This window comes from Triticum aestivum, chromosome 2D, assembly GCF_018294505.1.
Source record: "Triticum aestivum cultivar Chinese Spring chromosome 2D, IWGSC CS RefSeq v2.1, whole genome shotgun sequence".
Classification (NCBI taxonomy): domain Eukaryota; kingdom Viridiplantae; phylum Streptophyta; class Magnoliopsida; order Poales; family Poaceae; genus Triticum; species Triticum aestivum.
The window spans coordinates 17,920,362-17,935,592 of NC_057799.1; the positions used below are offsets into that span (position 1 = coordinate 17,920,362).

At 47.0% G+C, this 15,231-nt stretch overlaps 1 long non-coding RNA gene across 1 annotated transcript; it reads left to right on the plus strand.

Moving 5' to 3' along the window:
• The first annotated feature begins 8,655 nt into the window (after positions 1-8,655).
• On the plus strand, positions 8,656-9,324 carry LOC123048344 (uncharacterized). The gene is made up of 2 exons (XR_006423274.1): positions 8,656-8,708; positions 8,820-9,324. It is a non-coding gene; the product is annotated as an uncharacterized lncRNA (long non-coding RNA).
• Positions 9,325-15,231: the final 5,907 nt, after the last annotated feature.

Sequence of the window (15,231 nt, forward strand, 5' to 3'; positions counted from 1 at the left end):
ATCCAATCAATAGATCAAATAGATCAAACTTGTGAAGCCACATTTGGTGCATTCACTAGATAATTTCCACACCAGACTATTTGATGGTGCAGATATGCTGATGTCCAGTTGCATGGAACTAGAAAAACGTATTAGTTCTCCAGTTATTGCCCATTGCCGTCACAATGCAACGGGACAATGCCCCTAACAACAATTTATGGAGTTTAAAGTCTCGTGGGTTAGGCGTTCTGCTAATAATGCCCATTGCCGTTGCAAATGCATCTGTACAGAAATTCCATCGGTGCATCACCTGTCCTTTCTGCAATCGATCGAGCCAGAAAATTCCTGCAAACCACTTTAGATTGTCGATCGTTCATGCAAGTTGCATATCTGATCTTGTTAGTGGCGACGATCTACAGATAAAAGCAGAATACTACTGTGTATATCAACTCCCTATAAATACCACAAATCCATCCCATTGAAGAATATCCAACTTAGATCGACAAAAAACACAACTAACAAAGCCACTTCAGGTTCGATTCAAAAATATCCCTAGTCATTCACCCTTCGAATCCCCTTTGTTATAATTTGTAGCTTTACCATAAGCTCATTTACTCAAATTTTTAGTTTCTTTCCCACGCAGATCTATACCGCAACTTGTGAAGCATGAAGGCAGCTAGAGTCCTTATGTTCGTCCTACTGGTGATTACGTCCTCTGCTGCTGCAGCTCCGGCGAGGAAGATGGCGGGAGATGATGGGCAGCAGATGGGCGAAATGGTGACGCAGACGGAGGTGAACGTACTTAACGGGAAGCAATCTGATGGCTATGGTGATCATCGCTGCTCAATGCAGAAGTTCCCCGCTTGCAAACAAGGTCCGTAAGATCATGCTTAGAATCGTCATGGTTGAATGGAGAATTACTTGAGCCAATGACGGACCAGAAGTACTGCAGTGAAAGGTTTATATACGAATAATAAGACTGATGCTCTACAGTAAAAAGGTCGTGTATTTTCAAGATAAATGAATACTAGTAGCATAATTGGGAGTTATATAGTTCCAAAAACGTGGATATGTTACTAGCAGGTCTATATCATACTCAAGTCCATAAATGCGTGATGTATTATGTATACCTTCGGAGCATATATGTATTATGGATGCCTTTGGACTGTATATGTATTGTGTACAAAGATAACTAGCAATTCATAGTAGAATTGTGGGACAAGTCAATATTACACAGGACCAGCCTAAAAATTACTACAAACGAAAGTGCTACATGTTGGTTCTGGTCGCTAATTTATGGGGCAACTCTCTTTTATCTAGTATACCTAAGGGAGTGATCCTCACTATTCTATTTATCTTAACACATGGAGCTACCTCAACTCAGTCATGCATCGAGGTCATGTGTGTGTTCCCAACAACAGAAGGTAAAAGGCTCGAGGCTCGTTTCCTCCGCCAGCCGTAGGTGGTTAGGGCAAACATTCCTCTTCAAACTTCGCGGTTGAGCATGTGGATTCGCCTCCCCTATGACTGCCACTTCAGTTACCGGTGGCGAGGAGGAGAATCCTGGTGCCTCCGTTCCGGCTGGCCTCAACATCCTATGGAAGCTCCAGGACTCTAGGAATGCTCGTGTCTTCCGCAACGAGCTACACTCCCCCTGGATAACCTTAGGAACATTATTTCAGACTTTACTCTTTGGGCCTTTAGGTTTAAGGACCCCGTAAGTAGGGAGGCTGCCATGTCTTGGCGCATGTACCTCCCCTCTCGCTATAATCTATGATGTAACTCGCCCTTGGGCGTTCTTTGAGTAATATATTCAGGTGGGGACCCTCTCCCCCGTTGATTGTTCAAAAAAAATTATCGCAGGTGCGGCACTCTGGAGAATGGCCGAGTTTCTTCTTTGATTTAGTCTTTCGGGCTTTGATCCTCCACGAATTCGTTCGTTTGGACGTCGTCCATGGAGCTCCGGCGTAGATTCCTGTTGTCTCCTAGGGACAATGAGGTTAGGGTTTCTCGTCATGTTGCGAGATTGCGTGTTAGGTGCGTTGATCTATGCAAGGGTTCAATGACGACAACTGTGGCTCTAGGATGCTGGTCCTTAGGGGCATGTGCACAAAGACTTCTCGGCAATCATCGATAAGGTCAAGCCAGCTCCAGTAGGGGAGCGACGACAGCGGCGCATCGGCGGCTCATTTTGGCGGCAGTAGTGATCATTCAGTGATCTCAGAATCTCTATATATTTTTTATTATGTTTAAGATGCTTTGTACTTTTAATGAACATTTATAATAGATATGATCCTTTCTGCAAACAATATGTGTGTCTTCCTGCTACTAACATGCCATGACATCTTGGGTTACTTTCCTCATTGGATCAGGTGTTCCAAAATTCTAGCGAGCAAATTTATTCCAGCCATAAGTGGAGAGCAGCAACAGTTTCTAATAGAGGGGCACTATCTTCTTGGGAACCCATCGTTTCCCCTTCCAAAATTATCGTTGATTCACTAGAAAGTGTACTAAATCAGCGACAATTAATATGTATTTAAGGAAGTACAAGAGTACGGTGGCTAGGCTAAAGGCTAAAGTGATCTATGGTTCTTGGTTGTTTGGCAATGTAGGTAGCTTCAAAACCAATGTCTGATCTCAACCTAAAATATGATCTATCTTCTTGCTCAGGCATCTGGGTCCTTATATGGTATCCAAGTCAGGCTTCACTCTGCACTCCAGCTCTTCGCTAGCTAAGGAAAAGGGAGATATCTTTAGCCAAGATAAACATGTTTCCGGATCTGGTTTGCTGAAAATGTATGCTAGCTATGGGATAAAAGATTATAGAACACTTGGTCTTGTGTATGCATATATTGTCCATTGGTATTCATGCCTCATAGACATTATGTATCTATAAAAATACTATTTCCTCCGTTACAAAATAGTTGTGATGGTTTAGTTGAAATTTCAACTAAAACCACGACAAGTATTTATTAATGGAAGGAGTAGCATACATGTCGACAAGGCCCCCATAGTACGTGATGATGAGTTCAAATAAGTCGGGAATTTATCCAACATAGTCGTACTCATACCCAGACTATGTCATTGGAGAATTCGGTTCCTAGAATTTATGAGGTTACTCGCCAAGAATATCGGTCTCTACTCGAGTTCTAGTCTTAATATCTACTGCAAGCAAGCAAGCAAAAAAGGCCAATGACCTCAATAGGTAATTTCATTCTCTAAGGTTATTCCCGAGTAAGGTATTTGAACCATCATGTTCCATCTGTCATTTTATGTGTTGTTGTGCATGTGCCACATAATTTCCATAATATTCGCTATGTTGATGCGCCAATTTCACGTTGTGATGAAGCAATCCCAACCTGGACAAGTTAAGGGGCATAACGACCACACCTAGATAAAATTTTGGCCATGCATCACACACAAGCGCACTAGCGCCACGTTATTCATGTCCCGGTATTTTTACTCTCACCATAGTTATCTATGAAGTAATGGATGTAACAACGTGAAGTAATGGGACAAACTCAAAGCGCCGCCTTTTAAAACCACTGGCTTGACCTTCAATATTATAAAGGGCCCAAGGGCCCAAGAACAACATGCATTGTTTGAGCCCCAAAGCCTTCGTCATTTTTGTCTTCTTCCTTATGCCCATTCTAAAAGGAAACTCCTCTAATGTCTTAAATGCCAACACCTATGGAAGCCAAATTTATGTCTGGATTAACCAAACACAAGATCCGGTCTGTCTTTACCACAAAACCATCCATGAAGAACCCATGACTTGTTAGTGTCATCACATCTCTGCATCCATTGGGAAGATGGCATCAGATGGACAGAAGTGTAAAAAAACTGTACCTCAACCGAACACTAGCCAAGTACCCATCCCTTCATTGTTTTTGTCAATGGGGTCTCTTCGTGCCACCTTTGCGGTTCTCGGTATTCTTGTTGTGTGTACTTCCCCATGTTAGTGTATTTAGAGGTATTATATACTCCTGCATGACTGTATGTGCACACTTCCCATGTTATTTCGGGTGTTCTTCCCATGTGTTTTGCGTGACAACCTCTATTTATGTGTGTTTGTCTGCAGGCGCACTCGCCTGTAGTTGTTCCAAGTTAGTGTGTGAATATTTGCTTCTTGTTTCCTTACTTTGGAATTTGTTGGGCCTCCAAGCATAGAGGATTGTAGGCCAACATAGATTTCCCTCAATTGGATGACCTAAAATTTATCAAACCATAAGGAGTTCTTGGACAACACCCAATGATCAGTTTCTACACACAATCACATAACTTCTTCTTGGTCGCCAATGAAACTAGCGAGGTTGTCAATCTCACCAGCCTTGCTAGTTACAAGGATATGTATGGTGTGGATGAAATTGATGATTGCAACTAAAATAAAGAAATACAATTGTAAGCAATAAATAAATTTTTTGATCAATGTTGAAAGCAATAACGATGAATGGGCCGGCATCCATAACAGCACTAGCGGCATCTCTCCATAAAGCATAGCATAAGTATGGTGAATAAATTATAGTTTTATATCGATTAAATTGAAGTTTTATAATTATGATTATACAAGGAATGATTGGATATTAGGAAATTAGTCCTTAGCGCATCTCCAACGCTATAAATCAAACTGCTCGTAAATGCCCGGACCATGTTCGGACACTTTGTGCCCTGGAACTACGAGTATAGATCGAAACAGCACAGACCCTTCATTGATGACTAGCCACTGAGTCCCACACGCCAGTGATGGGTCTTAACACTGATGGGCCTCTACTATGGCGTCAGTCATATTAATTTATGGGCTCAGCAAGATGGTTATCATCAACCGGTCTAAATACTAGCTGGGCAGTGATAGCTTGTCCCGATGATAAAAAGGGACCAAAGGTAATCAATGACCAACCACTGTATTTGACACGTCTGTGTAGTCTATTCAAATCAAACCCTCTATTTGTCCCGCCGGTTAGTACTACGATTGTTTGTGGTCTAATATAATCAATCGTTCGTTGCCCCTCGACAATGGAAACCCTCACTTCCCGTCACTCTTTCCGGCCACCACTATTCTTTCCTCTTTTAATTCTGCTTTGTCCCGGCTTCGTCGGCCGGAGATAGTCTTGTGCCATGGTTAGGCATCTTGCGGTGCAAGGACACAGATCGGCCATCGCTCGGCGCCGTCGCACAATCACCACATTCGTGGAGGCCGCCGCCATTCTGTCGCGTCATCTTTCGGATCCGACAATTGCATTCCACCCCGCTGTGTTGGGCGGCGGGTCTGGCATGTGCTTCGTCATTCTTCAGACGCAGCCGTGGCCACGGTGATGAGCTTTGTTTCTTTCTATTAGTGTTAAAATTTGAAGTTAGCTATGTGTCCTGTGGATGATTGAATATTATTGTGCTATAAATTTGTATGTTAGTTTACTATGTATAGCATGTTATTTGTGCACATTAAAACTAGATTTCGAACCTTATGGCCTGAGTACGAAGATTTTTTTTGCATCACTGATGATGAAAGGCATGGATAATTGACTACAAAGGTTCTATTCATATCACCCATGGTTAAAAATCTGAAAATATATACCTTAGTAACTTTGTGCTTATGATTTCCTACATAGCTTAAACAAACTAGTACGTGATATTGCTTGGTGATATCTGAGACGAGTAGTACCTACTATGTATTGTATTTGTTTTTTGTCTTCACATTAATACTACTCCTACTATTTATACTATCACTTTTATTAATATGTATTTAGCTATTAAGTATAGCAATTAAACATTTTCCATGTTTTGAGCCGGTCACTGATAAAGATGTCTTCACTAACCTTGTGCATCGGTGATGATATACTTTGACCGATCAGTGTTGTTCGCGCCTGTAGTGGTGAACATCTTGCATCAAGCGCCCGTAAACTGGTCTGCACATCCGAATTCCTGCAGTCCGGAAACAAAGCTGGGGATGTATATGTGTGTCCGGACCTCTGTCGTGGGAAAATATCAGGTGCTACGGGAGCACCTAAGTTTAGGTGCTCCAAGAGCTTCTCGGTCATTGGATCTAAAATCCAACGGTCATCAACAGATGCGCTGGACCCGATATGCAATACCAAATTTTTGAGGGTGTTTTTTGAATAAAAGCCTGAGCTCTCTCCTCGGCCTTCGGATCTCAGATCTAACGGTTGAAAAGCTCCTGAAGCACCTAATCCTAGGTGCTCCCGTAGCACCAGATATCCTCCCCCTCTGTCGTGTATGCGTCCGACACCCCCAGTCCATACATAGCAATTTCTCTTGTTCCGCTCCAATCACCACTTGACTCTCCCCGCCGCATTCATGAAGCTCTAGAGCGGACGTGACCGGTCACCGGCTTATGCCAGCTGAACGGCGCGACATTCACGTTTGTTGTTTGGTCGTGTGCATCTTAGCTATGCATAGGTCGGGTGTCGCTTATCTGTTGTTGCCGCTTTCTCTCACGCCGAACTGGAGGTAGACTATGGCAAACTGGACAGTTTTCCGACGACCAACGCCCCAGCGCTCAAAACGCCTCTTTTGTATTCAGCGCAAACTGCCTCACACCGGCTTGCAACACACACGTACAACCTGGCTGGCTTTGTAGGCCAGCAGCGACGCAGCGCCTACGCTTCCCACGCACGCACGCACGAACGTGCCCAGCTGCATGCAGCGATCCGCTCGGGCCTCGCGCACGACGCAGCCGGCCGCTGCTAACAGCCAACTACTACACCCCAACTAATACATGCATGTGTTCTCTAAAAAAAAAAAACTAATACATGCATGCACACCCGTCTAGCTAGCTAACTCACACCACCACGTCATGCTTCTGCTGCATCCCGCACGTCCCGCGCGTACCCGACTCGCCCGATGAGTCCGACCGTACCAGTGCGGGACGCACATCCCGCGCGCACTCGACGCGCCCGACCAGCCCGATTGCACCAAGCCGTGGCTTATTCCAACACCCCCCCCAGCCACGGTCTAGAGGAGTCCGTCGTCATTGACGTTTGGCGCCGGCCAAGAGAGCCTGCTCCGCCGCCGGTCCTTTCCGCAGCTGCGGGAACTCACGCCGAAAGTGCCCGTGCTTCCTGCATTTGTAGCAGCGCCTGCAACTGTTGCCGCCGCTCCCTGACGCCACGCTGCGCCCGTCGTCGTCGTCTCGTGCTACGCCTTGCTGGCGCTCCCGCGCTCGCCAGTGCGCCGCCGTGAATAGGAGCTGTCCGTCCGCCCGCTCGCCACTGTCCTGCCGTCGACGCCGAACTCGCTCGCCGAACGCGCACAACCGCCCGAGCGCTTCGTCGAACTCCATCGTCGTCACGTCGTGGAACTGCTCGATGCCGGCGACGACGGGGAAGAGCCGATCCGGCACCGTATCCAGCAACTTCTTGACGAGCGCCGCGTCGCCCAGCATCTCCCCGAGGTTGTCGTACCTCGCCGCCATCGCCACGAGCTTCCTGCCATCTTCAGGCGGTCAAATTCGTCGCGCAGCGTCGCCAGTCTCTCCGCACGGACCCGATTGGCGCCGACGAACCTCACCTTCAGGGAGTCCCATACCTCTTTGGGGGTGAGCTTCGTCGACACCTGCAGCAGCACATCCTCCGGCAACGCCGCGAGAAGCAACGCGCGCGCCGTCTTGTCCTTCCGTGCATTCACCACAGCGTCGCCCGGCGCCACCGCCTCCCATACGGTGTGGACCTCGAGGATCGCCTGCGCGTTAATGGCCTAGACTGTGTAGTTGTCCGCGGTCAGCATCGGCATCGCCATCGTCGCCTATCCGCCCGCGCCGCCGCCGTGTGGGACGAGCGTCATGATCGCCGGTCATCGCCTGAACCGAAGCTCTGTATACCAATTGTTGTTGCCTCTCTCTCACACCGGTTCGCAACACACACATACAACCCGGCTGGCTTTGTAGCCCAGCAGCGACGCAACGCCTAGGCTTCCCACGCACGAACGCACGAACATGCCAAGCTGTATGCAGGCGATCCGCTCGGGCCTCGCGCACGACGCGGCCGACCGCTGCTAACAGCCTACTACTACACCGCAACTAATACATGCATGCACGCCCGTCTAGCTAGCTAACTCACATCACCACGCCACGCTTCTGCTGCATCCCGCACGTCCCGCGCGCACCTGACTCGCCCGACAAGCCCGACCGCATCAGAGTGTCCCGCACATCCCGCGTGCACCCGACGCGCCCGACGAGCCCGACTGCACCAAGCCGTGGCTTATTGCAACATCATCATGCATTGTATCCACTTCATGCTACATCGTAAGTTAGTAAAAGCATCATTTATGAAAATAAAAACTAGATAATTACCACATTGGATTGATCCATGATACAGATATTCTAATGTCCAGATGCATGCGATGCAACTAGAAAACTGTATTTGTTCTCCAGATATTGCTCGTTGCCGTCACAATGCAATGGAACAGTACCCTAACTACAAATTGCTATGGATATATAGGTCGCAAAGTGAGGATACACAGATATTCCACACGTCCATCTCCTGTCATTTCTGCAATCGATCGAGCCAGAGAATTCTTGCAAATAAACCACTTCATATTGTCGATTGATCATGCTAGTTGCATATCTGATCTTGCTAGTGTTGAAGATCTACGCACAAGAGCAGTATAGTACTGTATGCCAAGTTGCCAACCCCCTATAAATATCACAACTCCACCGCATTGAGAAAACATCCAACTTAGATCAAGATTAAACACAATTAAGCAAGGCACTTCAGGTTTGATCCAAGAATATTCCAAGCCATTCATCCTCCGAATTCCCCTATGTTATAACTTGTATCCTTTCCATAAGCCCATTTCCTCAAATTTTAGATTTTTTTCCCACGCAGATCTATCGCACGACTTCTGAAGCATGAAGGCGGCTGCGGTCCTTGTGTTGGTCCTACTGGTGATTACATCCTCTGCTGCTGCAACTCCGGCCAGGATATTGGCTGGAGATGACGGGCAGCAGACAGGCGAAATGGTGAAGAAGATGGAGGTGAACGTACTTACCGGTCTGCCATGTTCTGACTACGGTTGCCATACCCGCAACAGAAACAAATACCCCTGAAACTGAGGATTAAAAAGTGTGCTTACAGTTCGTCATAGCTCAATGAAGAATTATCTGTGCCAATGACGGATCCCAAAGTACTTAAGTGAAAGGTTTATATATGAATAAACAGACCGTTGCTCTACAAGAAAAAAGGTAGTTTCTTAATGAACCGAAAAAAAAGCGGTGTTTCGGTGAAGTATACTACATGAAAGTAGTATAACTGGCAACTATTGTGCCAGAAAGGATATAATATCATGTATGTAATTTCCTTGCATTAAAAAATGCATGATGTATTATGTATACATTCGGATTGTACGTGTATTATGAATACCTGGGATTGTAGAGTCTGAACTTGTGGCACTCGGGTGCTGGTGCCCGATATGCAAAAGTAATTTAGTAATTTGAAAAGATCAAGAACAAAAAAAACCCTTAAAAATACATACATACCAGATGTTGTAACGCAGCGAACCAACCTGTGATTGGATGGTTAGAGGGTAAATATCAAGATGATATGCCGACTCAGTCTCTCGAAGGTGCTCATAGTGGTAGGGTGTACATGTGCGTGTTCATAAGGATGAGTGTATGCGTGTATGTATGAGTGTTTGCGTCTATACTGTGTTAAAAAAAGATGTTATAGCTGTATAAAATGTTTTCTGAAGAAGTACCTGGCAGCGTATTTTTTTTACGAATTTTTTTCGATCTATCCATCTTCAATCATGGCAGTACAACGAACACCAGAAATAATAAAAATTACATCCAGGTCCGTAGACCACCTAGCGACGACTACAAGCACTGAAGCGACCCGAAGGCGCGCCGCTGTCATCGCCCCTCCCTCGTCGGAGTCGGGCACAACTTGTTGTAGTAGACAGTTGGGAAGTCGTCGTGCTAAGGCCGCATAGGACCAGCGCACCAGAACAGCAACTGCCGCCGATAAAGGATAACGTAGATCGAAAGGATCCAATCCGAAGACACACGAACATAGACGAAAAACAACCAGATCCGAGCAAATCCACCGAGGATAGATCCGCCGGAGACACACCTCCACACGCCCACCAATGATACTAGACGCACCACTGGAACGGGGACTAGGTGGGAAGACCTTTATTCCATCTTCAGGGAGCCGCCGCTGTCTCGTCTTCCTGAGTAGGACACAAACCCTAACAAATCAGAAAGGAACTACTAACAAACGGAGCCCTCTCGCCGGCCCTTGCCAGGATCCACCTCGCCTCCATGGCTCTAGGGCCACCGGAGACGAGCCAGACCTGCGGCGGAGCCGGCAAGAGGCACAAACCCTAGCTTTTTTGGTGGAGGAGGAGGAGGCGGTTCATGTGAGCGACTTTTTTGATTGTACCGTTACCTGGCAGCGTATTGTGCATGACGAAAACCAAAATAAAGACTATGCAAGTAATTACTGTTTATTAGTTTTGTATAATTTGTTTTTTTGGCCTGAGATGAATGGAAGTTTATTCATGTGCTAAACTTTTTATACGGATAAAAATGTAGGTCAACTTTGTTTAATAAATAGTTACGGAATTTTCTGGCTTTTTCTGTAAGTAATAAATTATTTTTTCCTTATCAGCTGCACCTGCGCTCTAGTGCATCAGGGTATTACCCTTGGATTGTATACGTATTATGTACGAAGATGGCTAGCAATTCGTAGTATAATCAATAATTACACAGCCACTCAAGATTTCACAGGACTGGCCTAAAATTACAAGAAAAATAAGGTTGGCTTTCATGTGGTTTATTTAGAGCATCCAATAGAAGATGTAGATGCAGAAATACCTAATTTTTGCATCACCGAGGCCCCAAAACCACTCTCCAACAGATGATGTAGATGCAAATTTTATTACATTTTCGTCACCCAGAAATGTAAAATACAACACATCGCGTTACAAATTTGTATCTCCGGCTGCAGGAGATGCAAACGCCAACCACCAACCGCTGTTCAGTTCATTTCCCCCACCTCATTCTTCTTCCTCCTGCCACCTTGCCGCCGCCCCGTGATTCGGCGGCCGCCCATCGCAGCGTGCCGCCGCTGCCCCGCGACAGATCTGCCATCTCCTATGCCCCCGCTGCCAATCCTGCCGCGTTTCGACCGCCGCCCTCCAACCGACGCCGTGAATCGGTCGATTTTCCACCCGCCGCTGCCCCGCGATCCGGCCGCTGCCCGCCACTCAATTCGGCTCTGTAGCCTTATCCGCCGTTGCCGCAGCCTCCGTTGTCGCCTCAACCTCCCCCTCACTGCCGTGTCGCCGCCCCGCCGCAGCCTCCGTCGTTGCATCAACCTCCCCCGCAGCGCCATCGCCAACCACCACCATGTCGCCTCCCCGCCGTCGCCAACCATCACTGCCCCCCCCCCCCACGGATCGACACCATGTCGTCGAAGAACACCTCGAAGAGCAAGACGGGGTTCTTCGATGTGAGGGCGAAGCCCTCCGGCAACTTCAGACTGGTGTTCAGCGACGTCGGCCGCCTCTTTTGGCTCGGCACCTACCCCACCTTCCACGAGGCCGTGCGTGCCTATGAAGTGGTGGTGTGGCTTGCCGGGAGGCCGAGGATGGACCTTAACTTCTTGGAGATCGAGACGCGGGCGGATGCGGAGTTGCTCGTGCCAGGGGGCATTCGTATGGAGGAGATCATGACAAAAAAGACGAAGAAGATGAAGAAGAGACCCACCATTGTTGTTAGTCTTGGCAATAGCGACGAGGCGGTGATGGCAAGGTTCATGTGGGAGCATCCAAAGTATGTGCAGGCCGAGCAGGAGTACCTTTGGAAGCGCAATGTCGAGCAGAAGAAGAAGGAGGACGAGGCCGGCCCCTCGACGGCGATCCCCATTGTTTCTTACTCGTCAGACTGGGGTGAGTCGATGGAGGTGGACGAGGGGTGCGACTACCCTAGCAAGGATGAGTTCTGGGAGCAGTTCAAGAGCTCCGACGAGGAGTAGTTTCATCTTCGAGTAGTAGTCGTTGGAGTAGTAGTTTGATGGATATAGTAGTTTGAATTAGTAGTAGTCCTTCAAATTAGAATTATGTTTTAGTTAGAACTATGTTTAATTATGTTGGAAATGAAGTACTAGTTGAAGTTACTATGCTTGAATTATGTTTGAAATGAAGTAGTATTTGAAGTTTCTAAGTTTTACATCTCCATTTACATGACCTATTGGAGTTGCACTTTTACATCTCCGTTTTGCATCATCTATTGGAGTTGGCCCTTTTTTGGAGATGTAAAAAGCACATTTTAGAGATCTATTTTACATCTCCTATTTTACATCTCCAAATTTGCATCTTCTATTGGAGATGCTTGGGGCAACTCTCCTCTTCTTGTGTTGAATGTGAGAGCTGCTCCGTTGTTTTGGAAAAGAAGTAATATGGGAAAAATTTCGATAAAGGGTGCATTTATTATCTCAAAATATAGCATCAAGTCAATACAAATCATGATGAGTAATACCCGGCTCTGCATAATTAAGATGCATGCAGCCAATATCCAAAATGTCAGACAAAAGGAAGAAAAAACCGACATGTGGGCAACAGTAGAGTCCTATAGACCAACACTAAGCCTATGTGGAGAGGGTTGGTGGACTGGACCGGAGATTATTCCGCCACACATGTTGGATAAAAATCTCCGTAGCCATCTCCTCAAACCGCGTACACACTACCTTGATCAACGGTTGGTATTCTGCTTGGTGTAGCGTAGACCACATATGAAGCGAGTGCGAACAACGAAAAATTACCAGCATAGGAGAAGAAGGCTTGTCACTGAAAACCAGACCATTTCTACATAGCCAAATGTGGCACCTCGGCTCAGAGAGACCGGAACATCTTGTATTCCAGCCTAGAGATCAAGTCTTCTGGAATACGTCACTGCTTGGCATAGAACAAATAAGCTCGTATTACAAATGATATGGATACAATGGTTCCGATATCACAGCGAATTACATCGGCACGGCGACACTACGCCTTCTCAGGTTGCTCTATGCTAGAAGCAGAACAACTCGTATCAGCGGAACAACGACGGCAGCGATGGACTCCACTCCGCAGGGACTCTGGCTGGAACGCGTATCCTAGCTCGCAAACTCGGGAACCTTGACAAGCAATCAATCACGGCATGACCTGCAAACTGGGCACGCCAGGTGAGTACTTTGAATGTATTCGCAAGCTCACATCAACTAAAGCAACCAAGACAAACAACAACATGGCATTTACAGGTTAAAGATCAATGATGGACATGATATTATTAGAACAACATAAGCATGACATGAACATACCAACATGATGATACTAGCATGCAGCATGTTTAAATTATCATGGTTCAACTTACCCTGCTCGAGGGTTTCTCGAGACCACCACATATGTATCAACATACCAACTTGGGCATCACACGATCACCTCAGGACCAACCAAGCTTGGTATTAACAATACCGTAGTGATCACCTAACCACAAGTAGCTTGATCTTTACCCGGGATCATCACATGACACTATAAACATCAACCAACTTCGGTATCCACGATACCGCTGTGATCCTCTAATGATCACATAAAGATCAACCAACTTCTTTCATCATCGAACCGGAGTTGTTTATTATTCAGGTTATTATTACTGTTGACCCATATTGTGACCTACTACGAACTGGGCCCATATCCGCGGGTGCGGTTATCGATAGATTATACACTCTGCAGAGGTTAGTACACTATACCCACACCACAGAACCCATGGCCTCGTGCTCGCATTCGGGTGGACCAACGGCGTTCCGACAAAACCAATCTATTGGATGACACTCTCCCGACCACTCCGACAAACTCCCCTTTGGGCTAAATCCTAGATGGCCCTGATGTCACTGCGTGACACCCAACGGCCACCGTCGTTGCAAAATAAAAACGGTCCCAAACGGGGACATGTGCACATTACCAAACTCGGGCTCACAAGGATTATGGCCACCTACCTGATCAGGGTATTAGCACGCGCACATAACCTTCCCTAGTTGGAGGCACCAACGAGAGGCATGCCAATAGACCGCATTAAGTCCTTCCAAAAAAGGCAAATGTGGTTGCACTGGTCAGCTCATCTCGATGGCACTATGACTCAGCCAACAAGTGTTCAAGTTCATTTAATATCCGGTTAAACTTGAAAAGTAAATAGATGAGCCATAATAAAGTAACATGATGAAATGACAATGCATAAGAGCATGATATCAACATGAACATGGATAGGAGGTATAACCATATGCAACCTTAGCATCAACTATAATAAAACAGTAGATGCAGATGAACATGGCATAGCGATGATCATGTATATCACAAGTACTTTACATAACTGCGATAATAATCCATCGGAGAACATCACTATTACCAGCATGTCCTACTAATAAGCATGACATACGAGAATAATACTAGCATGTAGTAACATGCTAAAAAGGTGCATAAGAAGATAGCATGATGATAAGCATGGATCCACAAGAATAACCGAAACAGTAATAACAATAGCAACTGAGCGAGCAATTATTAAATATTCAAGTGGAAACCATGGATACTGCAAATCCATCATGCAAGTGGCTGTCCTGGATTGCCTGGGGATGAATAATACACCAGGAGGAAGTGCGAGGAACTCGAGGAAGAAAATGTAATCTTACCCAAAACAGAGCCAGAATACGCTTTCCTAGTGGGGAAGACGTATTCCTGGAACTGCGCTTCCACTTATCCAGCTGTACAGGGGGTCGCGGTCGGTGACAGGTTGGTCCAATCGGATCTCTCTCTCCTCCCGCCTCCTTCTTCTTCTCTCGTCGCCTGCTCGCAGAACAGAGGGAGGTCACTGACGTCGGCGCTCGTCCCGCTGACTCCGGCCATCATCCGCGGCACTCCGACCACCGGTGAGCTCGGGAGGGAACACCGCTTCCATCCTGGCACCGGACGAATGCCGGGGAGGGCTGGGCTGGCGGCGGCTTGGAGGCCCGCGGGCAAGGCTGGCTTCGGGGCATACATGCACCCTGGGGACGAACTGAAGAAATGCGGAGCACCGTAGGGACCTGGGGAGTTCTCTGGTGGTGGAAAGATGACGGGAAAAGCTCCGGTGAGTGCGAATTTAGGCGGAAGGATGTGCCGGCCATGGAGGCAAGGGGAGGGCAGGAGAGCTCCTGGAGATTGGGGAAGAGGTTGGGGAGAGCTAGTGGAGGGAGTTGAGGCTGCTGGATGGCTCGGAGGGGCTCGGGCGGC